This window comes from Erinaceus europaeus, chromosome 20 (assembly GCF_950295315.1).
Source record: "Erinaceus europaeus chromosome 20, mEriEur2.1, whole genome shotgun sequence".
Taxonomy (NCBI): Eukaryota; Metazoa; Chordata; class Mammalia; order Eulipotyphla; family Erinaceidae; genus Erinaceus; species Erinaceus europaeus.
The window spans coordinates 49,152,078-49,178,731 of NC_080181.1; the positions used below are offsets into that span (position 1 = coordinate 49,152,078).

Consider the following 26,654-nt stretch of genomic DNA (forward strand, 5'->3'; position numbering starts at 1 on the left):
AGGAGGAAGATAGAGAGAAAGAGAGACAGAGACCCACCTGCACTTATAAAGCTTTTCTCCTGCAGGTGGGGACCTGGGGCTCAAACCCTGATCCTTGCACACTGTAATGTGTGCACACAACCAGGTGCATTACCACCTGCCCCCAATCTTGAAACCGTTTTAAAAGACATCAATCAATTGAAAAATCCTCTCTTGGGAGTCGGGCGGTAGCACAGCGGGTTGGAAACACGTGGCACAAAGCTCAGGGACTGGAGTAAGTATCCCAGTTCGAGCCCCCGGCTCCCCACCTGCAGGGGAATCAATCACTTCACAGGCGGTGAAGCAGGTCTGCAGGTGTCTAGCTTTCTCTCCCCTCTCTGTCTCCTCCTCCTCTCTCCATTTCTCTCTGTCCTGTACAGCAACAATGACATCAATAATAACAATAATGATAACAACCACAACAATGATTTAAAAAGGGAGAGAGAGAACAAGGACAACAAAAAGGGAAAAATAGCCTCCAGAAACTGTGGATTTATGATGCAGTCACCAAGCCCCAGCAATAACCTTGGAGGCAAAAAAGAAAGAAAAGAAAAATCCTCTTTCTTGGATGTCGCTGTTAACTACATGACTTGTTGAGGGTCTTCTTTGCAATTTATATTCAGGTTTGAGGGTTTTAGACATGTGCATTGGTCTTTGTGGTATCCAAAGTTACTATCTACCTTCTTGTTTAATATTTTTAAATTTTTTTTACTTATAAAATGGAGATATTGACAAGACTGTAGGATACAAGGGGTCCAGTTCCACACAATTCCCACCACCACCAGAACTCCCTATCCTATTCCCCACCCCCAACCTTGATAGCTTCCCTAGTCTTTATCCCTCTGGGAGTATGGACCCAGGATCATTAAGGGGTGCGGAAGGTGGAAGGTCTGGCTTCTGTAATTGCTTCCCCACTGAACGTGTGGCATTAGCAGGTCAGTCCATATTCCCAGTCTGTCTCTCTCTTTCCCTAGTGGGGCGGGGCTCTTCACTAAGTTTTCATGTACCACTGTGATACGTTGAATCTCTATGAAATTCAGCTTGAATTTCCCCAGGAACAAATGCACCAAGGGAAATGTGATGACATGAACAGGTCATTGTAGATGCCAGGTTATTTAAAGGAACTTAGGACTTTGCATTAGTTGAAGACCTCATATTCAGCAGAAGAGGAAATCAAGACAGAAAGATGGAAAGGCTTAGAAAGTTCAATAACTTACTTTCTGTTTCCCAGGCTGAGGGGGCATTCCACTGCATTTGGGACTTTTTGTAACAAAGATGGAGCAGTGACAAAATAGATGAAGTTACCTGAAATCATATTAAAGTACCATGCACACTCTAGGCATAGTAGGTTATTGACAGCAGTTTTCTGAGTGGTCACTGAATGCACTTGTGTGCCATGAAGGGAAAATCTTTACTCTGGTTCCTCTCCATCAATGTCTGCTACCCATTGTGTTTGGAAGGGACATTCTCGCACTGTTGTGTTGAGGTGTGGGCTATCTTACATTCAAATTTCTCCATCCCTGGTAGCCCAAGGACAGTATGCAGCCTATGATTTATAATCCATACCTGATAGGAAGAGCTATCCAGTTTGAAGAATATTTGAATTCCATGACTTTGAAACACTTGAGGCCAATTTAGCAACAGATTTTAGCAACAGATTTTAACACTTTCCTTAAAAATGGATGTGATTTGTATATTGATCTTAAAAGAAGGTCTGACCTATATTTCATACACACACACACACACACACACACACATGCACACACACACACTATAACTTCATAGTGTTTACTTATTTATAATTTCTTTATTGGGAAATTAATGTTTTACATTAGACAGTAAATACAATAGTTTGTACATGCATAACATTTCCCAGTTTTCCATAGAACAATACAATTCTCGCTAGGTCCTCTGTCATCCTTTTTGGACCTGCACTCTCTCCTCCACCCACCCCAGAATCTTTGACTTTGGTGCAATATTTCAACATAGTGTTTATTTATTTTTATCAATCCATGAATATGTGTGTGTGTGTTTACAGAGTGTAGTGTCTATTTTGTCTTGGTCTTTTGAAGGATCCTTTGTTTTACATTTGAGAATCAACATTTCTCCACCTCCTTGTTCTATGGCTGTGATAGCCAAACACATTCAGTCTTCACACACTGTGAAGATGAACGAATAAGAGCCATGCCTCTTACTAACTCAGTCCAACTCAATCTCCTACACATTGGAAGTCTAACACGATGATCTTTAGAATGATGACATTTGGAATGATAGTGTAGAAGCATGATGGGAAAATGTAAATGATGAGAGAGAAAAAAATCAGTTGCAAGCATTTGCATGCACACACACACGCACACACACACACACACACACACACACACACACACACACACACACACACACACCTTCTCCTTAAGGTCTGGGAACTAACTCAGCTGGTAGAGTGTGGAACTAGCATACTCAAGGCTCCCAGTTCAATCTATGGCACCAGGTATACTGAAATTCTGATTTCCCCCTCTTTCTATATCACAGGAAATAAATGAAATAAATCCTCTAAAGTGATGAAAAGTCTCCCCTAAAATGTGCATCAGTGGATTCCACTTTTGAGGAATTCATCCTCCTCTGAAAAGTGGGGTTTTCCTAGCCTAAGTCCCTTCCCAGCCTTAACTATGAATGGCTTCTCACTCCTTCCCAAGCAAATCTCTGGAGCTCCTGTCCTACTAATGCCACTGCAGGCACATGGGACTCCCTCAAACCCGCTCTAACCTTGAAAGGATGGTAGTTCAGAAGGAGAAAGTAGTCATCACTGAGAAAAGCAGAGTAAAGATTACATTATGCTCAACAGAGAGAATGCAGGACATAATTGTACAAGTACACAACCTTATAGAATTTTTTTTTAATTTTGTAGTGATTTGATAACAATTAACGAAATTGTAAGACAACAGGGGTACAATTCCACACAGTTCCCACCAACAGAGTTTCATGTCCCCTCCCCTCCACTGGAAGCTTTCCTATTCTTTTATCCTCTCTGGGAGTATAGAGATTTTTTTTTCACTTTTTAAAAATATTTATTTATTCCCTTTTGTTGTTTTATTATTGTAGTAACTACTATTGTTGTTATTGATGTCATCGTTGTTAGATAGGACAGAAAGAAATGGAGAGAGGAGGGGAAGGCATAGAGGGGGAGAGAAAGACAGACACCTGCAGACCTGCTTCACCGCCTGTGAAGCGACTCCCCTGCAGGTGGGGAGCCAGAGCTCGAACCGGGATCTTTACTCTGGTCCTTGTGCTTTGCGCCACCTGCGCTGAACCTGCTGCACTTCCGCCTTACTTCCCCCCTTTCTTTAAAATATTTTATTTATTTATGAGAAAGATAGGAGAGAAAGAACCAGACATCATTCTGGTACATGTGCTGGCGGGGATTGAACTCAGAACCTCATGCCTGAGAGTCCAGTGCTTTATCCAATTCACCATCTCCCAGACCACTGGACCAGATTCTTTTTTTTTTTTTAATATTTATTTATTCCCTTTTGTTGCCCTTGTTGTTTTATTGTTGTAGTTATTATTGATGTTGTTAATGATGTCATTGTTGTTGGATAGGACAGAGAGACATGGAGAGAGGAGGGGAAGACAGAGAGGGAGAGAAAGATAGACACCTGCAGACCTGCTTCACCGCCTGTGAAGCAACTTCCCTGCAGGTGGAGAGTTAGGGGCTCGAACTGGGATCCTTACTCCAGTCCTTGTGCTTTGTGCCACGTGCACTTAACCCACAGCGCTACCACCCAACTCCCCTAGACCAGATTCTTTATAGGGTGCAGAAGAAAGTGGAAGGTCTGGTTTCTGTAATTGTTTCTTCACTGGACATGGGCATTGGAAGGTCAATCCCTACCCCCATCCTGTTTCTGTCTTTCTCTAGTGGGGTAGCGGTCTGGGGAGGTGAGGTTCCAGGACACATTGGTGAGGTCGTCTGCCTGGGGAAGTCAGGCTGGTGTCATGGTAGTGTCTGTCTGCAACTTGGTGGGAAATTATTATAGAGATTATGAGAAAGTCTCACAAGATGAGCAATAGTATTTAATAACTGACTGGATGCCCATTTAGACCTCTGCTCTCCCCAGCCATTTGCTAACTAAGGCATAGGAGTGAGCGTGGATGAGGGACCACTGCAAGTTATACTGTGCATCAGAAGGTGGTCATTTCAGCACTCCAAGTTCATGATTAGGAATTTGACATTTTAAAAAATTCCACCAAAATTGGACTACAAAATATAATAGGTTTAGGCACCTGCTCTAATAAGATTGCATAAAAATATCCCAACAGCCTTACCATAAACATAGTTTACAATATCAGAGTCAAATTTTATTACATCATTATGAGAATGTTCCACTGGGCCATGGGATTGGCTGTTGAATCAGAGCTGGATGCTGATTTCCTAGCACAAACATGCCATCACACTTCCCTAATAAAAGTTTATTGTATCCCCATGCACATTACAAACCACACGAACTACATTAATGCATTGTAATTTACTTTGTGGGTGTGATAGAGTGAATAACAAATCAGGAGCTAATGAGATCATATTTTCTATGATTCCAAAGCAACCTGTTAGTATATCCAGTCCTGGGAGAATTTGCCAGAAAAGAAAAGAAAAGAAAAGAAAAGAAAAGAAGAGAAAAGAAAAGTAAAACTCCCTCTGATTGTACAGTGGTGTGCACAAGTCTGCAATGTCTTCATTTCCTGCCCAGCTCATAGGCAACACATCATGTTCTCAACATCTGTGTTTGTTTGAGTAACACTGTTATCAAATCGAGCAGTTGATTTTCATGGTAGTCTACTTCTCTTCAAAAAGGAATTCTTTTGTTAAAATTGCCTTTTACTTTAATGGCTTTTTCATGTTCCAATAAACAGAGGTGTGTTTGCTGCAAAACTACAGATACAACCACTTATTGTCACCACTTTTCCCTTTGGCTGTCATCTGAGCAGTTGTAAGACTTTTGTTTTGTTAGTATACAGTTTCAACTTGGCGTGTATAAAGTACTAGAAAGAAATCCGTTTCTTGTCAGACATGGATGATTGTTTTTACAGCATCTTCTGCTGTTGTTTCAACAGAGCTATTCAGTGATTAACTTTTTTTTTAATTTTATAAATTAAATCACTAACAAGGGGGTTTTGCAACTCTCTTGCTTTTGTTCAGCTTCACACAAAGTGACTTATTACCTGGCCTCTCACCAATGCAAACATTTTCCTACTATCAAAGTTCCTGGGCGTTTGTTTGGAGAAGTGGTGATGGTGAGGTGGGTGCAAGGAGCAAATTGTAGATTACACTTGAGGGGAGAAGATTTCAGAAATCTGGGAAGAAGCATTGGTCTCTCCCAGAGATGCTGCTTATCCAAAGATAGGGTGCTTCTCTAGTGTAAACTTCGAACTCTGGTTATCTGGGGCCATTTTTTTTTCTTTGTGTGGGTGTCTGTTTTGCCTTCTGACAGTGCAGACAGTGCTGTGGATATATGTATGGAGGGCAGCTGAGGTTCTATGGGAGAAGATGGATGTGAGTTTTGTTTTGCTGGATATATGATCTCAAGGATGCACTCCATGAAGTCTCTTGGCACTCAGACCTGGTAATTTTTACAGCTGCTATGCCATTGTCTACTCTTCCAGTATTAGGCAGCTTCAATTTGTCTACATTAAACACACACACACACACACACACACACACACACACACACACACACACACACACACACACTGACCCTGACCACACACTTGAGTGTAGAAAGTCATAAGAATGCTGAACAAGCAGTTCCTTAAGTTTTGCTTTCCATCAAGACATAGACACTGCCAAACCCAGTTTAGATCCAGTCTGCATACAGATTGTTCCAGATTCCAAATAAGATGATCCTTATGATGCAATCTCAATGAGTATAGAAACCTCACATCTAATGTATGAGCTAAACTGTGGCTAACATTTTTTTTAATGGTTGTTGTAGTTATTATTGTGGTTGTTATTGATGTCGTTGTTGTTGGATAGGACAGAGAGAAATGGAGAAAAGAGGGAAAGACAGAGAGGAGGAGAGAAAGATAGACACCTGCAGACCTGCTTCACCACCTGTGAAACGACTCCCCTGTAGGTGGGGAGCCGGGGAGCCGGAGGCCCAAACGGGGATCCTTATGCTGGTCAGTGCGCTTGTGGCTAGCAATTTTAAAGAAAGTATAGCACAGTGTTAGAAACTTCAGCATAACTGTGTGCACCCCTTAAGGAGGGTTAATCTCAGTCCATTTGGAGAGTTCTACACTCAGACACTTTTTTTTTTCCCCTGGGGAAGTATGTTATTGAACTAGGGAAATTACATGCAATTTTGCTAATGTTTACAATAATCTAAAATATCATGTATAAGGGAGCAAATAATAATTAGTGGCATCTATTGATATATCACAATATGCCAGATAGTGTTTAGAAGGCTTTGTATTTATTCATTTATTGATCTGTAACAAAATAAATGAAACAAAAACTAAATTTCTCTGGGACCAGTAACTGTGCAAATGGTAAAACTGAGGCACAGTTTTAACTAACTGAGGTTAGTTATCTTGTGTGGCTGGTGTCACAGAGCTAAGAAGCTGAGATTAAATTCTAAACAATGGACTTCATGAGCTTTTGCTCTGACTCAGTTCAGGCACTCCCTCACAGATTGACTTCAAATCTGGAGAAGTTCTTATCTGCACCAGTGACTTTGACCCAATGAATATATCATGTCCCCAAAATAGTCTAGCTCATCTGGAAGTTAGGGAGCTAGTGAATTGACTACAGCTGAAATCAGAATAATGGTCTACCAAGCAGAAAAAGACATATTGGTCAGGCTAATAAATTGTCATTTTTGACTTCTAACCCATCCATCTATCCATCCATCCATCCATCCATCCATCCATCCATTCTTCCAGGGTTTTTGAGCCATATACCTACCACTGCCTGCTGATAGACACAAGAGAGATAATTTTATGATTCTAAATTCCATGTGTTTCATATTTTGAGTTAATCATGGCTGAATTTTAATTACAATTCAGCAAGGTGATATTTTCCTAGACTCAGAACAAGTCTGATTCTTCATCTGTGAAAGGGATATATTAACAGTTTATATTACTTTTTTTTTCTTCTTTAAGAATTAAATGAGATAGTGTATATGCAATCCCAAGGACATGCTACTTATTAGGCCCTATGTCAACATTTTGGTTAAAAGGAAAACTAAATTCTAGTTCCAGTAACCACAGAAGTAAAATCATAAGGAAAAACTGAACTATCGCTTTCTAAGTATCAGTGCAAAGTGAGAGAGTATAAAAGACATATTTAAATACTTAACATTAAATTTTCTGCATGATATACATATATAATTAAAAGGCACTTAAATTGAAAATTCATAATCTATAATGAGTTCTTTAAAATAAGATATACAGACAACAAAACATGGAAAAAAATAACAAAATTCTTTGTGATTAGCCAATGGAAATATGCTTCCATTGACACTAGAAATTAAAGAAGTAAAAAAATGTTTTATTTGGAAAAGAACATTGAAGCACTAGAGTCCTTCATATTAAAAATTGTAATTTTTATTGGCTAAAGCAAAAAAAAATTACATCTCATGATCTTACTAGAGTGTGGATTTGCATTCCTTTCAGAAGAACATTTGGCAATATTTGCCAAAAGCTTTGGAAATGTGCATACATTTTGACTCAATGTTTTTTTTGCAAGAATTCTGGGGGTGGGGCAGAAGATGCTCACTGATTCACGTATGGTCACATTAATGTATTATTTGAAATGGAAAATCTGAAGTGAATTCAAAGTACAATAAGAAAGAGAATCGTTAGATTACATCAATCATAGTGAAACTTGAAGAAAAGCATCACTGTTAAGAGACTATTAGCTGAAATAGGAGGTATTCAGTGTGTAATATTAAACTCAGAAATGTATGCTAGAAAATAAAGCTGTGTGATTCGGACAGGTGCCATTGTTATGTGTGCTTGTGATGAGTTCTCCCATTTTTGTTTTAGTTTATATTCATTGTGTTAAGTGATACACATCTTCTTCTTTGAGTCCTCACGTAAGTTGGAAGATGAATGCTTTATTAGAGGTGAAAACAGAAAGAATGGGGGGGAGGTAGAAGGAAAGGAGATATCTCAGCAATAGAGCACAGGACTTGCAAGCCTGACCACCCCACCCCCACCCCCAGAGATCATGGATTCAATTCCCAGTAGCACCATATGCCAGAATTGAGCAGTACTCTCACCTCTCGATCTCTGTATTCCTCTAAAGATAATATTCTTTAAAGAAAAAAAAAATAAGGAGGAACGACAATGAAGTTAATTCACCAAATGCTACAATCTGGATGTGTGTGTTTTCAGTCTCTGTTAAATTCATGTATGGAAACCCTAACTAGGGAAAAGAGATTTGTCGATAGGTGGGGCTATGGAAAGGACTTAGGTCGTTCCCTCTCCAGAAGAGACACACCCTGAGGAGAATCTCCATGCACACAGGTTGCTACCCTGACCTCAAACTTGCAGCTTCCAGCACTGTGAGCAGCTGGGTCTCTTGTCTCTAAATCACCCAGGTTTTTGTTGTTGTTGTTGTTGTTGTTGTTGTTCTAACAGCTGAAGCAAACTAAGACATTCCATATTCTATCTTTGAATGAATCCTGGGACAAGATTTGAACATTTCCATGTTAGCTATAAAAACAAATGCTGGGGGTCGAGTGGTAGCACAGCAGGTTAAAAGCACATGGCATGAAGTGCAAGGACCCATGTGAGGATCCTGGTTCAAGCCCCCACGCTCCCCACCTGTAGGAGTGTCACCTCACAAGTGGTGAAGCAGGTCTGCAGGTGTCTATCTTCTTTACAGCTCTGTCTTCCCCTCCTCTCTTAATTTCTCTCTGTCCTATCCAACAACGATGACAGCAATGACAACAATAACAATAACAACAACATCGAGGGCAACAAAAAATGGGGAAAAAATGGCCTCCAGGAGCAGTGGATTCATGGTGTGGGCACCCCTAGAGGCAATATATATATATATATATATATATATATATATATATATATATATATATATATATATATATATATATATGCTATCCCCTAGCTGGGTTCAGATACAAGCTTCTTGAGAAATTGCTCTTTTGAAGGCAAGGTAGTGAAGTAGCAAAAATGACTCAGTGGACAGTGCAACTGCTTTGCCATGGGCATGATGCAGGTTCAAACCCTGCTCCTGGTCCACTGAAGGAAGCTACTGCTCTTCCAGGATTGTTTTGTCTTTCTCTCTCTCTATCTCTCTCTGAAAAGGTCCGTCTAGAGTGATGAAGCAACAGCGATAGCAGCTACAACAAAAAGAAAAGACCCTTCACATTCGTTAGACTTGCCCCCTCTTCTGTAATTGCTGCTTTTAGATAACATCATCCGGAAGGATGGAAAGGCAAGTGCACAATCTAGTCCTCCCAGTTCAGTCTTCTCCTCTTACTACTCAACTCTGCGATAAAGAGTAAGGACTAGTAAGTACCCTATGCCTCCCCGAGGCAGTAAGATTTACAAGAGTCTTGCAAATAAGAAGAGCTCAATAAATGGTAGGAAATACATGTGACTGCTTCTGGCCAAATGTTCTTTAATGAACGTCTTACTCATATACTCAAAAGCAAAAAAAAAAAAAAGTAATAAATGTCATAGTCAAAAAGGAAGTAGACCAGTGACCTGACGTAAGCCTCTGAGAGTTAGTTACTTAGGAAAAAAGAAATGAGAGAACTTCAAGAAAAGCCACCTTTGTCTAGCTCAATTGTGGCTGGTGACCACAGGTGAGTGTGGAAGCCTGGAGGGAAAGCAATTATGTGCAAATCCTTTGACTTAATGAAAAATAAAATTAAGCAGACTAATACCCAGCAGGCACTTAAACATCACCTAATATTATAGAAGCCAGTGTTTCTTAAAGAAGAAGGAAAAAAAATGACTCTGGAGAAATGAAAGAGAGAAGAAGTCCCTGACCTCAGAAGAAATTTCCTATGTGCTGGTCTATTTTTCACAGCATGACTGAAATGGCCAAGCAGCTTCTCCTATAAACTAATCATTTGTCTGGTGGGCCAAAGACCTGTTTACTTAGATCTTAAGCAGTTGCTTTTGTCCTATGACTAATGGTATTTTAGTTCAGATGCTGGTGTGTTCTGGGTTGGGAGGGAGGGTGGTGAAAATGAACAGTTGTTGAATAGCTTTATTGTTTTAATTATCTTTCTAGTTCTTGAGAGAAAGCCACTTGTTTTACTTCTTTTTAAATATTTATTTATTTATTTATCCCCTTTTGTTGCCCTTGTTACTTTATTGTTGTAGTCATTATTGTTGCTGTTGATGGCATCGTTTTTGGATAGGACAGAGAGAAATGGAGAGAGGAGGGGAAGACAGAGGGGGGAGAGAAAGATAGACAACTGCAGATCTGCTTCACCTCTGAAGTGACTCCCCTGCAGGTGGGGAGCGGGGGGTAAGGGGGCGCTTGAACTGGGATCCTTAAGCCAGTACATACACCAGCACTCAACCCACTGTGCTACCACTCCCTTGCTTTACTTTTTTTTTTAGAGTTTGAAAAAAATATTTTATTTTGATACACAGACACAGAAATTGAGAAGGAAAAAGGAGCTAGGGATATATATATAGAGAGAGAGACCTGCAACTCTACTTAGGTCACCGTTCATGAAGCTTCTCCCCTACAGGTGGGGACCAGGGTCTTGAACCTGGGTCCTTGCACATGGTATTGTGTGTGCTTTACCAGGTGTATAACCACTCATTCACTGCCGTTCATATTTTATGTACATTCACTTCTCTATATTATTTTTTTTAATCTGGTGGGGAAAGGGCTTGCTATTTCATTCCATTGTATGAAGCCTCAGAGATTGGAAGGCTGAACCACATTCCATGACTTTTTCCCCTCAAAAATTCTTGCACCAGGAAGCCCATGTCCTTTCCAAAGAAAAAGTATGTTTTAGAGATCAGATGAATGAACTTAGAGACTTCTAACCTTCATTGAGTCACCCCCTTTTGGTGATCACAGTCCCCTGGTTATGATAAAGAAAAATCAGTCATGAATCAAACTCTTTTTCTTCCTCTCTCTCTCTGTTTAAACAAATTTGTTAAGAAAAGGAAAGAATGGAGAAATCACAGAACCAGGGGATTCAAGGATAAACCCTAAAAATGGGAAAAGTATCTAAAAATATCTATGAGGGTATGTGTGTGTGTGTGTGTGTGTGTGTGTGTGTGTGTGTGTGTGTGTGTCCGCACTGGAATCCAGGGTGAAGTTTCCCAGGAGATTATTCACGCCACACCCCATACTTAACTCCTGCTGTCAATTACTTTAATCTATCTTGAGCGTCTGTGATGTCCTGGCCATGTCTTTTAACTGACTGCAAAACAAACAAACCCAACCTTTTTGAGGGGAGGTGGGTTTGAACTGGGGTCCTCGGACATCTTGGTTTAACTGTCTCTTGCTCATCAGTGCCTGCTGACATTGTAAGAACTAGCCTGTCAAAGGTATAAGACCAGTCGACACAGGGCAGATAGCTGGATATTGTTGGGGAGATCACCGGTCTCCCATTTCTAGCTGGGATGTTTTTGCACAAAAGTTAAAAGCCAAGGGGGGCAAGTTGCGCCTATCAGCTGCTGGCTCAATCACTTGTCCAACTCTCTCCCTTTCTCATTTTTCCTCCCTGCCTTTCTACATCCCGTCTCTCTTTGAGTCTCTCTATCTCTGCAAGTCTCTGTGCTGTGGTCCTTGCCTGTGTCTCTCCCACCTCCCCACCACCTGAAATGCCCGGATGTTTCAGGTCCTTCTTCAGGAAGCAAAAGCACCATTTCTCCCCACCAGACCAGTGGTTTGCATTTTGGGGAATGCTTAACTGCATGCCACTTCCTGCTTTCAAAGCTTTCCGTGGAGCTTTTCATGTCAGATGTAGTTATTAACTCCCCTTCGATGTTTAAAGACCCAGTCAGTGAGAGTGAAACGTGTAGCCTAGCCCAGCAAGCTGAAGTACTGATGAAATCTTGGCCCGATCTGTTATCTCCCCAAGACATAAAGGTCTTCAGCTGGGAGATTAGAACAAGGTTACAGTGACAATTTGTTTACATGCAGGGAGAGATTAAGATCTCGTTGAAAAGGAATAAAAATAACATCATCTTCAGCTATCCCAGCATGAGCCCCATTGTAATCAACACTGGTCTGATTTCAGGGATAATTTGAGACCAATTTATTATCTTAATTAAAAAAATAAAGAATGGGAGAATTCGATGTTTCCGCAGATGCCAGTGAGATTGGGAAGGGGGTGGGGGGGGCCTGTGGGCTGAGGACACCCCTGGAGGTTCCATGCACTGAACAGAGCATGAACCAGATTGCAGGCTGAAACCTCCTGGTGGTAAAAATGACAAAAACTCTTTTTTTTTTTTTCTTTCTTTTTTTCTTTTCCTTTCTTTCCCTTTTTATTCTCTTTCCTTTTCTTTTCTTCCTCTTTCTCTTTTCTTTCTCTTGAATTCTTATTCTTTTTGAAATGCTAGTATTAAAAAGAAGAAGAAGAAGAAAGAGATTAATAGGGAAAACAAGAGCAGGTTCCTGGTGACCTTTTGAAAGGCAAATGGACAAAAGGACTGAGAAAAATCACTTTCATCTTTCCTTTTGTTTAGTCTTTGAAGGTAAAAGGCCCCTGGCCCGCCTGTTTTTCCCTGTTCGCTTTCTGACAGGAGACCCTCTAGAAATCATAACTTCAGATACCTTTCTCTTTCCTCCTAAAGCCGAGGCCAGAGAAACTAGGCAGGACCATGGCCGCCTCTCACCATATGGGCTGCCGCCACGCTGCCCACTGGCCTATCCCTCTCCAGGGTCTCCAGCGGGGCCTGTTTCTACAAAAGCCACACCAGTGAGCGCCACACCACGCAGAATGAATGAGACCACAAAGAGTCCTTTGAGAGTCCTAATAGGAAACCCCCTACAGGGAACCCAGGTGGACAGCCAAAGCCCCCTTTCCACTGACAAAGGACTTCAGGGACAGGACGCCCCCAGACCCTTGGGGGGGGGAGCAAAGAGGGGGAGGGAACTCCCAGCTCTACCGGAAACCCACCCCACTCAATCCACTCATTTGAAAACCAAAAATGTTTCCTCTCCAACGACCCCCCCACCCCCTGTTTACAAACACGTTTACCAGTGCTTGATAGGTGACCTTATTTACTTAGTAACCTGTGGATTCATTTATCTTGAAATTAGTAGGTAATGAAGTGGAAAGTCTCAACAGCCCTCCCACTAATTAACATGATAATAAGATTGTTTTGCTACTGAGGTACAATTAGCATGTATGAGTCCAAAGCGGGGGAGGAGTTGGGGGGTGCGGGAGAAAAATCAATAAAATGTCTGAAGGATCTCAACTCCTAGGCCTGTGGGAAGAGAACAAAGAAAAAGAGAGTCACCGATTTTAAGACCCAGCCATTGAGATGTGTTTATAGCCAAGAACTCCATGCCTTTCTGAAGAAAGAAGTGTGTGTGTGTGGGGGGGGGGGGACTGAAAGGAATTAATTATGAAACTCACTTGGGAGGCAGGAGTGGGCACAGTCCAGAGTGCTTTGAGGAAAAAAAAATAAAAGAGGGAAGTGTGGAAAGTTTCAGAGACTGATCTCAAATCTCCTTTGATGGGGGCTGGAGGGAGGTGTCGGGAATGCAGGGGAGTAATTGCACCTATAAAAATGGTTCCATTTGCTCCCTCCCCCCCACACAGACACAGACACAGACACAGACATCAGGTTGGACAGCTCAGATATAAAACATGGAAGAGCAGCTTCTTGCACACCTAGTGTCAACATACATTTTCATGAGGTGCTTGAATACGGACTGCACGGCTCCAATATTTATTTATTCCATGGACCCGAGGTGTGTAGAGTAAATAAATATGACTCTAAAAATGGCCTCAATCTGTATTTACCCAGTAGACTCATTTCTTGGATAAATTACATGGATTTGGTAACCTTCCCTGACATTCCCCCCCCCTCCGATTTTAAACATACACAAACAAAGAATTTAAATGTCCAAAGTGTCTAAATAACCTAATTGAACTTATGACACAAGCCAGGAAGAGCCAGGAGAATGCTGGACTGTGGCAAAAAAAAAAAAAAAAAAAAAAAAGTAAGAATTTTGGGGAGAAATAAAGAGACTCACAGGAGATGATGGACCCACTCCCTCCGTCCCCTCACTAACCTCCCCAAAGGACCACAGCCACCCCACCATGCAGTAAACATCACCAGTGAAGACACTTTTCCTCAACACAAACATGGCACTTACTTACTGCAGGTCACCAGGTACAATTTCCCGGCCTCACCAGCCAACTTTCCTATAAAAGTGCCCAGTGGAGCCAAGGCCTCCCCAGACCAGGTGTCTCCTTTGTGACAAATTCTCTTGCAAAATTGAAGTTTGGCAGCAATCACCCTGATAGCCCTTCACTGCTCATTCGTTTCTTTTTAACTGGAGTGTCTGAGGATCTTGGAAAGGAATTTCTATCTGGGTCACAACAACAACAAACACCTAAAACCTTCTTGCATTTCCAGTGATATCTATTCAGAGGAAAGAATGATTCTTGGTAGGGGTTTTAACCCCAGCAGGTGGGCAATGTTTTTGGTTTGGAACATTTATGGGGAGGAAGTTGCTGCTTGTTTTTAAAGCCAATTTTTAAAAAATTATTCTTATTTTATTTTTATTTATTGCATAGAGACAGCCAGAAATCAAGAGGGAAGAGGGAGGAGATAAAGGGAGGGAGGGGAAGAGAGAGAGAGAGAGAGAGAGAGAGAGAGAGAGAGAGAGAGAGAGTTGCAGTACTGCTTCACCACTTGTGAAATTTTCCCCCTGCAAGTGGGGGCCAGGGGCTTGAACCCAGGTCCTTACACATACTAACATGTTTGCTCAACCAGGTGCCCCATTACCTGCTTCCACCCAGAAGTTGCTGTTTTATGACACTTAGGGAGACCTTTAAAAGAAAATAATTACCATTCAGTTATTATTATTATTCTTCACAGTGGGCAGGTTCTGTGGTGTACTGATTTAAATTTTAAGATAGACCACCATTGGGCCAACATAGCCTTAGAGTGAGAAGGAGAATTCATTCTTATTTCTGAGTATCATTTCTATGTTTTTCATAATAGTTCTGGGCTGAATTAGGAATCTTGAAATCTGTAGCCTGGGGGCTGGGAGAGGGATAACTTTGAGAGAAACTTGGAACAGTCTTTCTCTTAAAAAAAAAAGTCTGGCTTTTGTAAGATTTATTTATTTTATTTTTAAGAAAGAGAGAAAGAGAGAGAGCGAGAGAGAGAGAGAGAGCACCATTCAACTTTAGCATATGTGCTGCAGGGGACTGAACCTGGGACTTAAAGAATGCAAGCCCCGTGCTCTATTGCTGAGCTGTCTCCCCAGCTCCCCTCCCAACAGCCTTTCTGTTAGACTCGAGAGGGAACCATCACCAATGAGCAGAGCTCAGACCCGTCTTTGTTGGTTCATAATCAAGGAAGGCTGTACACACAGGACCCTAGGGAGAAAAACAAGGGGATGGCTAAGCTAGACTCCACATTTACCTGCTGCTTTCCATCACTGCTCAGCACTGTAGGAAGAGCCCTCCTAGTGACTTTCTATCACTTAAATGAAAAGACATGAACCAAAAGGTGGTGCAGTAGATAAAGTTTTCAAGTCTCAAAAACTGAAATCCTGAGTTCAAGTGCTGGCATTGCTCCTACCAGAGTGAGGCTCTGGCTCTTTCTCTTCCTCTATCTCTCATAAAGGAAAAAAAGGGGGGGCGGGCAGTAGCGCAGCTGGTTAAGCGCACATGGAGCAAAGTGCAAGGACTGGTGCAAGGAAGGGTGTAAGGATCCCAGTTCGAGCCCCCAGCTTCCCACCTGCGGAGGGGGGGGGTCGCTTCACAAGCAGTGAAGCAGGTCTGCAGGTGTCTATCTTTCTCTCCTCCTCTCTGTCTTCCCCCTCCTCTCTCCATTTCTTTCTGTCCTATCTAACAACAATGACAGCAATAACAACAACAATAATAATAACACCAAGGATAAACAGCAAGGGCAACAAAAGAGGGGGAAAAAATGCCTCCAGGAGCAGTGGATGTGTAGTGCAGGCACCAAGCCTCAGCAATAACCCTGGAGAAAAAAAGAAAAAAAAAAGAGCATTCCCAAGTCTTAAATATTCACACTGACACAAGTAGCTGATCTTTTCTGCTGTCTTGAACCCATCGTGCACCCCTCATGGAAGCTTTCATGGGAAGATCGTGAAGCCATTAAGAGCTACATGAGGAAAAGATCCATATTCTCTGGGGCTGTTGACACCCCAATTTTATTAAATTCGATAGCAGCACCACCTAACCAAATACTCCAGTCCACAGAGGATATACACTAATCCTAAAGCCCAAGCCAATCTATTAAACATACTTTTTATCTGAGAAGAAGTTGAGAATTTTCAGTGTCTCTGGAGGTCATGTGAGATACCTTGGAGTGTTATGCAAAATCACCTGGGTTGAAGTGTCCTAGAAAAAAAAAAGTGATTTTAATAATCTGAGCCAATCCCTCCTAGGAAGAATTCCCTTCTGTTTCTATAATTTAGTTTCACATCTAAATTCTTTGTGTGTGAACAGACAGGACACTATGATAAAACACAAGAGAGGGGGAACTTGAATTCGAGTTAGAGAAATGTACATTTCAAAGGAATGGTGCCTGCCTGCTCTTCATTAGTATTGGGCAAATTTTCGAGAAATAAAACAGCAACCTCCGTTTATTACATGCAGTCCCCACTCTCAGTCAACATAATCCCCAAAGAAATGCTCCCAACTTTTCAGAAAGAGAAATAAAGTCACAGAGAGTCATGGAATCATCTCAACATCCATGACTAACAGGAGGGAAAGTGGGATTTGGAGTTACATACTTCTTTTTTTTTAGTACTATTTTTTTTATTGGGGAATTAATGTTTTACATTCAACAGTAAGTACAATAATTTGTACATGCATAACATTCCCCAGATTCCCATATAACAATACAACCCCCACTAGGTCCTCTATCATCCTTCATGGACCTGTATTCTCCCCACCTACCCACCCCAGAGTCTTTTACTTTGGTGAGATATGCCAATTCCATCTCAGGTTCTACTTGTGTTTTCTTTTCTGATCTTGTTTTTCAACTTCGGCCTGAGAGTGAGATCATCCCATATTCATCCTTCTGTTTCTGACTTATTTCACTCAACATGATTTTTTCAAGGTCCATCCAAGATCGGCTGAAAATGGCGAAGTCACCATTTTTAACAGCTAAGTAGTATGCCATTGTGTATATATACCACAACTTGCTCAGCCACTCATCTGTTGTTGGACACCTGGGTTGCTTCCAGGTTTTGACTATTACAAATTGTGCTGCCAAGAACATATGTGTACACAGATCTTTTTGGATGGATATGTTGGGTTCCTTAGGATATAGCCCCAGGAGAGGAATTGCAGGATCATAGGGTAGGTCCATTTCTAGCCTTCTGAGAGTTCTCCAGACTGTTCTCCACAGAGGTTGGACCAATTGACATTCCCACCAACAGTGTAGGAGGGTTTCTTTGACCCCACACCCTCTCCAGTATTTGCTGCTGCTACCTTTTCTGATGTATGACATTCTCACAGGAGTGAAGTGATATTTCATTGTTGTCTTTATTTGCATTTCTCTGACAATCAGAGACTTGGAGCATTTTTTCATGTGTTTCTTGGCCTTTTGGATCTCTTCTGTGGTGAATATTCTGTCCATGTCCTCCCCCCATTTTTGGATGGGGTTATTTGTTGTCTTGTTGTTGAGTTTGGCAAGCTTTTTATATATGTTGGTTATTAAACTCTTGTCTGATATATGGCATGTAAAGATCTTCTCCCATTCTGTGAGGGGTCTCTTGGTTTGGGTAGTGGTTTCTTTTGCTGTGCAGCAGCTTTTTAATTTGATGTAGTCCCATAGGTTTATAATTGCCTTAGTCTTCTTTGTAATTGGATTCGTTTCATTGAAGATGTCTTTGAAATGTATGCGGAAAAGAGTTCTGCTAATATTTCCTTCTAAGTATCTGATAGTTTGTGGTCTAACATCCAAGTCCTTGATCCACTTGGAATTTACTTTTGTATTTGGTGAAATACAGTGGTTCAGTTTCATTCTTCTGCATGTTTCAACCCATTGTTTCCAACACCATTTGTTGAAGAGACTCTGCTTTCCCCATTTAATAGTCCGAGCCCCTTTGTCAAAGATTAGATGTCCATAGGTGTGGGGGCTCACTTCTGGGCTCTCAATTCTATTCCACTGGTCAGTGTGTCTATTCAGGAGTTACATACTTCTAACACATGCTTTGAGCAATGTCTTCTCCTTGGAAGACACACTGCCTTGCTGGATACTCTAAGAGCAAGTGTTAAGATTGCTTTGAAGGCCAGAGAGGTGACTCAACAAGAAGGCACCTGCCTTGCTATGCAGTCAGTCAAGTTCTAGGCCTAGCACTACATGGTGCTCTGCTGTCATTCCCTCTTTCTCTCTTTGTGTGTCTCTCAAACTTAACAAGGAAACAACCCACAGTGGTGGAAACATGCATGCCTGAGGCCCAAAGGCTACAAACCAAATTTGATTTAGTGCATTTATATACTTTTAAAAGATTTTATTTATTTATTAATGAGAAAGATAGGAGGAGAGAGAAAGAACTAGACATCACTCTGTCACATGTGCTTCTGGGGATCAAACTCAGGACCTCATGCTTGAGAGTCCAAAGCTTTATCACTGCACCACCTCCTGGCCCACTAGAACAGTTATATTACTTTGTGTTATCGATGCATCCAATTTATAAACAAATGATTAACATTAAATCTGTTGAGAACAAAAAAAAAGTTTTAAAATCAGTGAAATATCTTTATAGGCCCCCTGGCCTCTATCTCCAAAAACAACACTTATTTTTATTTTTTGGAGTACAGACCCTATTAGCCAATTTTTGTTCATGACTTGTGAACTATTAAATATTTGTTCAAGCTAAAACTTCCCCTCCAACATATGGAAAACTTCCCACAAGTTTAGCAGTTAGCCTTCCTTGCTTGGTCTTAATGACTTTGTCAAATAAATATCTAAGGTCATTCTAAGAAGAAGGAAAAGGAGAAAGAAAAAGAGAAGGAGAAGGAGAAGGAGGGGAGGAGGAGGGAAGGAAGAGGAGAAAGAAAGACAAAAATACCAACAACCAAACAACTAAAATAAATTGTTTCAGTGGGAGAATGTAGAAGGTATAAATTTAACTGAATATGATTCCCCTATTCCTTTTAAGGGTGAACATGTGACCAGAAATTTTTAGAAGGGCTCCGATGAGTTGGTTGTAATGAATAGCCTTTCTGGCCTAGATTTGTATCTTCCTAGAGAATAGGAGTAATTTTAGAGTTTCTTCCTAGACTGTTTCCCCGCTTCCTTCTTTGCAAATCTCGTGTACAATTGGGATCTTGACTCCAGATGTGGAGACCTTGCAAAACTTTCTAAAATGTTGCCTGTCTCCTGTGCTTGCAAAGTACCTGCCACGAGCCAGCTCGAATGAGCAGACAGTTTCCAAAGATCACACACACTTCTGGTGTCACCCTGCAGTGTCAGCTGGGGCCATTTTGATCTGGTTGCATTGTTTGGACAGCCCTGTGGAGGCCCAGGTCACTGAGGGTTGTATTTCATCCACACATATTCTCAACAACATTGCTCCACAGTTGGAGAGGCAAGCAGGGTGGGCTGGGTTTCACATTTCCTCAGCAAGGTTCCTCTTCTCCTGGGGAGCCTTGGAACTGGAGTTGTGTGTGTGAGGAGGGGTGGAGGATTTGTGTGTGTGTATGGGGGGGCGTAGTCATGAGCAATGACAGAGCTAGAACTGAGCCATGAGCCCTGAGAAGATGGGGTTCAAAATCTTTGTACTATCTCACCAGAGTTAAGAAAACTTGCAAAGCTAATACCTACCTCCAGGAGGAGCTGGTTAAGAGGGAGGGTCTGAGGTAGGGAAGCAGAGGGATTTGATCTCTTGGTCTCAAGGACACTGGGGTTTCCTCGTCATGGAATTCAAAGAGGACGAGTTTCTGGGGCCCCTGTGGTAAGACGCTCTTCATTCTCCTTACCTTGGTGGTGTCTTGAAGACTCCCTCTCTGGTGGATAACTTCGAAACCCCCTGACGTTCTTCCTCACACGGTCATTCATAGACAGGAAATTGGGATGTAGGTGGGTACAGATGTGTAAATAGTAGTACTCTATCTGCAAATCCATTATTTCCCAAAGATTGACCACCATGAGATTGTGACAATATCTTTTGGGGCTATTAGTTAACCCTTTCAAAGGAGAAAATCGAGTCCCCTTCTCATTAGTTGGATGAGAGCTGTAGTGGGCTATTACCTGACGTGAATTGTGAGTGATTTCTACATAGTTACCGGCAAATGGTAATTTTGAAGAACACATTCCACAAAGTCTTCTCTTTACATCTAGTGTTCAAATACTGATTAGTGTCATCTGTGTCCTGTTTGACATAATGACCAGATGACACAGAGGAGACGTAGGCTAGGGATTTGGGCTTGAACTATTTCCCAGGGAAGTTGAGCCTCACTGAGCAACCAGTTCCTCTCCTGCAGAGCCGGTGTATCTTAAGAGCTACTGGGATTTGAGATATGTCTCTCACAGTTGTGGCGGTAAATGGGACCACTTCCCTGAGACCCAGCTTCAGTGTTCTTTGTCATACTTTAGAAGCAGACTTTCCCTTGAATGCACCTATCAGAGTGCCAGCGTGAAATAAAGTGTGAGCATGAACATACACATCCTCAGAGATCCATCTGGGGAAGAGAACACAAATCCCTAACATGGTGCTGAGCAGGAAGCCTATGAACTGAAGTACCTTTGGGCTTTGCCAAAGGAAGGGATTTTAGCTTCATGGTTGCTGATCAGCCAGTCACACATTCCTCTAGAAAGGGAGTTATTCTTTTGCCAATTGCCTCAAGACCAACTCAAAAGAAAATCAACCTCCAAAATGCCATTTGGGGACATGATTTTCCAGAAGACAATTCTCATTCATTCCAGCAGAATGCTGGAATGGGAAGTTGTGTTGGGTCAGCAAGAGATACCTCACTTGGTGGAAAGGAGTCAGCAGTCAAACAATGGAACAGACGAACAGATGTACATCTCTGGATGATGTTGAAAGCTGGGAACACAACCAAAATAGTGGATCAGGTGGTGACTAGATGAGAAAGAAAAGGCTGTGTGAACATTTCAGATGAGGTGTGAGCGTGAGAGACAGGCACCGTATTTCTTAGGAAGAGAACGAGAATCCGTAGGACTTAAACTTGGAAAGGAATTAGGGATGGCCATTGCAGTTGAAGAGACAGACTAAATGGGGCGAACGGGGGAGACTTGGTTTTGTTCTTGTTTTGGGTGATGAGTTACCCTCTGAAGAAAGGAGATGTCCCAGTCCATTCATTCATTGTATGTTTCATCATCATGTGTATTTTTTTTTATTTCAAAAATGGATCTTTTAAAAAAATTTAAAAGTGGATTTGTTATGGGATACACATCACATATGATAGTAAATGCAATAAAAGAAATTATTGCTGGAGGTATGGGGGGGTAGTTTGAATACATGTTGATGCGAATCTGAACACCTTCCTATGTAGCCATTAATCCTTCTGGACTTCCATTTCCTCTTCTTGAAAATAATTCAAGATTTAAGTAATAAAGTCCTAACTGATCCATGTATTGATTTGGAAAAGTTAGATGCATTGTTTAAGTTGTTCCATCTACCAGTTGAGGTGTCAACATCACTGTACTGAAGAAACACCCAGAAAATGACTCAGACCCACTGGGAATAATCAAATTCACTGACAGTACTTCAAATGTGACTGTGTGGAAAAATGTCAAACAAAAGAGAAAACAAGTTGAAACGGAACAACTGAATGAAAAGCATCTGAAATGAATGCAACCTTCTGTCTAGAGTCTCAATTCTAGACAAGTGAATACAAAGAAACTGGCCTCCATGGAGAGAAGGTTTGAGTATCTTGGTGCTACGGTAGACATTCACTCAGAAATTGATGACCACTGTGTTCTCTTCTCTTCTCCTTTTCCTTCTTTCATTCTCCTTTCCTTTCTTTTGCTTTTTAATTTAATATATTTATTAATTTTTATCAGAGTACTGTTCAATTCTGGATTATGATGGTGGTGGAAATTGAACCTGGGACCTTTGGTGCCTCAGACATGAAAGCCTTTTTGCATAACCTTTATGCTATCTTCCCTAGCCCTCATCATTTTCCTTTGAAGTGGATGAAAATTAATCCTCTACTCTTTTTGAAACAGATTTTACTCTGTTCTCTCTCTCTCTCTCTTTCTCCCTTTAATTTTCTTTATTGGTGCTTTAGCATAGCTTTACAGTATTGTAAAATTGTGAAGCATAGTTCTTTACCATAAGGAATTTCTTTTTTTTTAAATTTATTTCTTTATTGGGGAATTAATGTTTTACATTCAACAGTAAATACAATAGTTTTTACATGCATAACATTCCTCAGTTTCCCATTTAACAATACAACCCCCACTATGTCATTTATCATCCTTCATGGACCTGTATTCTCCCCACCCACCCACCCCAGAGTCTTTCACTTTGGTGTGTATTGCACCATAAGGAATTTCTAAGCACAGAGTAATGATGCCACAATTTCCATTCAAGGTCCTTGGGTGTCCATCCTTGGTCTGTGGAGATGGAGAAGAATTTGGTGTGAGAAAGACCATCAAAATAGATCATAGTTGATGCCTATTTTCTCTCTCTCTCTCTCTCTCTCTCCTCCAGGGTTATCACTAGGGCTTGGTGCCTGCACTACAAATCCACTGCTCCTGGAGGCCATTTTCCCCATTTTGTTGCCCTTGTTATTGTACTTGCTGTAGTTGTTATTGTCGTCATAGCTGCTGCTGTTGTTGTTGGATAGGACAGAGAGAAATCGCTAGAGGAGGGGAAGACAGAGAGGGAGAGAAAAAGCTAGACACCTGCAGACCTGCTTCATGCGAAGCAACCCTCTGCAGGTGGAGAGCTGGGGGCTCAAACCGGGATCCTTACACTGGTCCTTGTGTTTTGCGCCATGTGCACTTAACCCACCGTGCTACCGCCCAGCTTCCTGGTGTCTGTTTTCTACAAACCTGCATTCATAGCCTGTGAGTATGTTTGCATTTTGACAGAAGGCAAACTCTCCCTCGATACAAATGTACTGCAACAGCAACAAATTTATATCTGAACTACAGCTAAATGGTTTTAATCCTAGTTTATTCCCCCTTGTTTCAGACTGTGCATCTAAATCTGGATCCCAAACATCTGGCAGACTTCCTCTGTTAAGCACTAGATATCCAGAAGAAAGGTAAATGCAAACATCCAACAGTCTAACACATACCTAATTTACAGCTTTTCTTGCAAGAGGGAAACAGGTTCTCCCACAAATCTTACTTCTTCCTCTTCAATGTGATAGACCCTCGCTCTTTTATCAGCTCTGACCAACTGGAGCTGACTCGTGACTCAGAAAGCCTTACAAATGGGTTTGCAGTCACCACGCCAGGGAGCTGGTTGACAAGAGCTCCACGGAATCCTTCTGGAGGGAGGCAGGCTTTTAACTTGATTGATGAAATTATATCTGAATCTAGTAGATTGGGGACTTCAAAGGCATTTTTCCCTACTCAGGACATCCCGGATGAAGGGTGTATGCTATTTGTACCAAACTCCCAGGCTCAAGTGGTTCGCAAATTGACCCCTTTGTAATAGGTTAAAGGTTTCTTGCTAGATAACGGTGGTTCATTTTGATTAATTATGTCAGGGAATTAATGTCTGATTACTAACTTTTAGCAGACCCTGCTCCTTCTGACCTCAAGCTGCTTGTTTGTGTGGCTGGTTGTAATTTTCTACCGACGGGTTAGGAGGGGTCATGGTGTGGTCAGCATATTTTAAACAAAGGGAGAAAAAAGAGAGAGAGAAGCAGAGGCTTCCAAAGACAGTGGACACTGCAGTTCAAGGCCTTGACAGAGGAGATCTGTTAAGTGTTTTAACAGTAGGCTTTTCTATATTTACTCTTGCCAGTAAAAGATGGTTCGCCAGAGTGGAGAGCAACCTGGGAAGATTTGGAGAATAATTTAACAGTCCAACGTTAGCCCATAAATTCCACTCCATACTGCTTTCAATGGTCTAGGACCTTGTTAAAAATTAAATGGCTGGAGTGTTGAGTTGTGACTTTCGATAGGTCAACACAATCAGGGTGAAGGAATCTTAGTCCCAAGAAGGGGTGTAGTTTAAGAAGTTATTTCCAGATTATTAGCTATTTTGAAGAAAAATGACAGGGAGTCATGCCACCTCACCTCAAATTCTATTTATGCCATTTATTTGCATTACTTATAGGACAAAGATCCTCCTAACTGGAAGGGTTCCATTCTTTGGTGTCAACAGAGAGCTTCCTCAAAATGTCCTAACCCAGCTGATCAGTTCAAAATGCCCAATGACCAGCAACATTAGAGAACTTTCTCCTGGCATATTGACCGCCAGAATTTAATTCTGAAGGCTTCAAGAAAGACGCAGAGCACTTGTTCTAAAACTGAGAACTTTTTTCTCTGCACTCAACTTAGAGGATGTCTCTACCTATTGTGACCTGGTCCAAGCATCATAATTCTTAGACTCAGAGGAAGAAAGTCAGACTTTTCTCTAAAGGGGAGGGGGAGGTGAGGATTCTCAAGGAAACTCCAGGAGGCATTACAGACAGGTAGGACTGGTAGCAGTATTAGGATAAAGACAGACCAGCCAGAGAACTTGGCATTGGAGCAAAACCTTGTGCCTCAAAGAATTTGAAAAATCAAAGATTTTTTTTTTTAACTAGCCAAAAAGGCAAATTGTTGCACGTGAAAAATATTACCGAGCTACCGTACTGAACTTGTAAGCACTGAAAAGCACGCTTTCTGTAAGGTTATTCAGAAATGAACTGTGTGTTAGTGTTCAGATTGAGTCAGCTCTGTTCAGGACATTGGAAAGACCCAGGGATGTGGACAATTGCGGATCACCTTAGCCTTTATGGACAACATAATCACAATTACTGTATTTCAAACCAGCCCCTTTCAAAAATTAGAGGTGTTGATGACTTTAATGGGGACAGAGACCATTTGTCTGTTCCATTATTGCAATTACTGTCTGGCTTGGTATCTTCTCCCTGACAGTGGCTAATGCTGTATACTTCAGAAGAAGATATAAACCTCCAATAATGCACTTGTGGCTCAATTCATGTCTCATTCTCCCTCTCCCTTCAGTGGGTACCGTGCTACCTTCTTGACACCCACAAATATGCGCAGCTGTGAGTCTGCAATGAAGGGTTCTTGTAAGGAATAGGTATTCGTATTCGAACTGTGGAGACAGACATCAGCAGAAAAGAAAAGAGGCCACCAAAACATGTGCTGCTGAGAGAGAGAGAGAGAGAGAGAGAGAGAGAGAGAGGGAGAATTATTAACCCAGTCTGCTCTCTAAGGCCTAGATGCCTCATCTGTAGGAGATCCAAGAATACACCTTTCAGTATTTGAAGAGCTTGAAAAACAGATCTACTCGGGGATGGGCAGTGCTACACAGGGTTGAACATACTCATTACTATGCACAAGGACCCAAGGTCAAGGCCCCCACCCCGTTTCCTACCTTTACTGGGAGGAAGCTTCACAAGCATTAAACTAATGTTGCAGGTATCCCTGTTTTCCCTTCTCGATCCCTCTCAAGTTCTCTGTGTCCTATCAAATGAAAGAAAGACTAAAAAATAATGAATAAATACGACATTTTTAGAAATTCACTAAATAGGTATCTTCTCTCTCAGTTCAGTTTCAATTGTTCTCAATTGTTGCAAATAAGTATGGAAACATATCATTTATATTGTGACATGTATCTCACCAGTATCTGCAAATTATATAATAATATATATGAGGCAATACATAACATTATAAACAGTATACCATGTAAAAGTATATAATAGCATGTGACACGTGTACCATACACTATAATTTATGATATACCATTAAATATCATATAGTATACATAATCACACACACACACACACATATATACACATATACATGTACACATATTAAATTATTTCCAAATGGTAAAATATTTTATTTTGACTTAGGACTACTTTGACTGTAATTGTACTAAAGAAGCAATAATGACTCTCTTGATATACATCTATTTCCATAATAAGACCTAACATGAAATAGTTTATTCACACATGATTGCAAAGATGGAGTCATCTCAGGAAGAACTGTGTAGGGACAATTCTTTGCAGAGCTCTGTGGCCCGTTTTCACTCAGGCTTCTGGAGAACATGAATGTGCTGAAGTCCAGGAGGAGCTATGTCTACTCACAGACATTCCTGTGCAAACAGGTCCCTCCCCTGCACGGCCCCGATTTTAATGGAAACATAAGATTATTTCTGCCATTGTTTCAGGTCTTCATGAAGGATCTAGGATTTCAAAATCCAAATTAAAAAAAAATAGAACCAAAAATATTCAAGAAAGAAAACTAATGAGCATATTTTTTTTGAAGATTTATTATTACTTATTTAATATCAGACAGAGTTTCAC

At 41.2% G+C, this 26,654-nt stretch overlaps 1 long non-coding RNA gene across 1 annotated transcript in view; it reads left to right on the top strand.

Moving 5' to 3' along the window:
* LOC132534859 (uncharacterized) overlaps positions 1 to 26,654 on the top strand; it is a 538,114-nt gene that overhangs the window by 395,676 nt on the left and 115,784 nt on the right. The window contains exon 17 of the long non-coding RNA XR_009546598.1: positions 23,351 to 23,423. This is a non-coding gene — a long non-coding RNA (uncharacterized LOC132534859). The remainder of the gene's footprint in view (positions 1 to 23,350; positions 23,424 to 26,654) is intronic.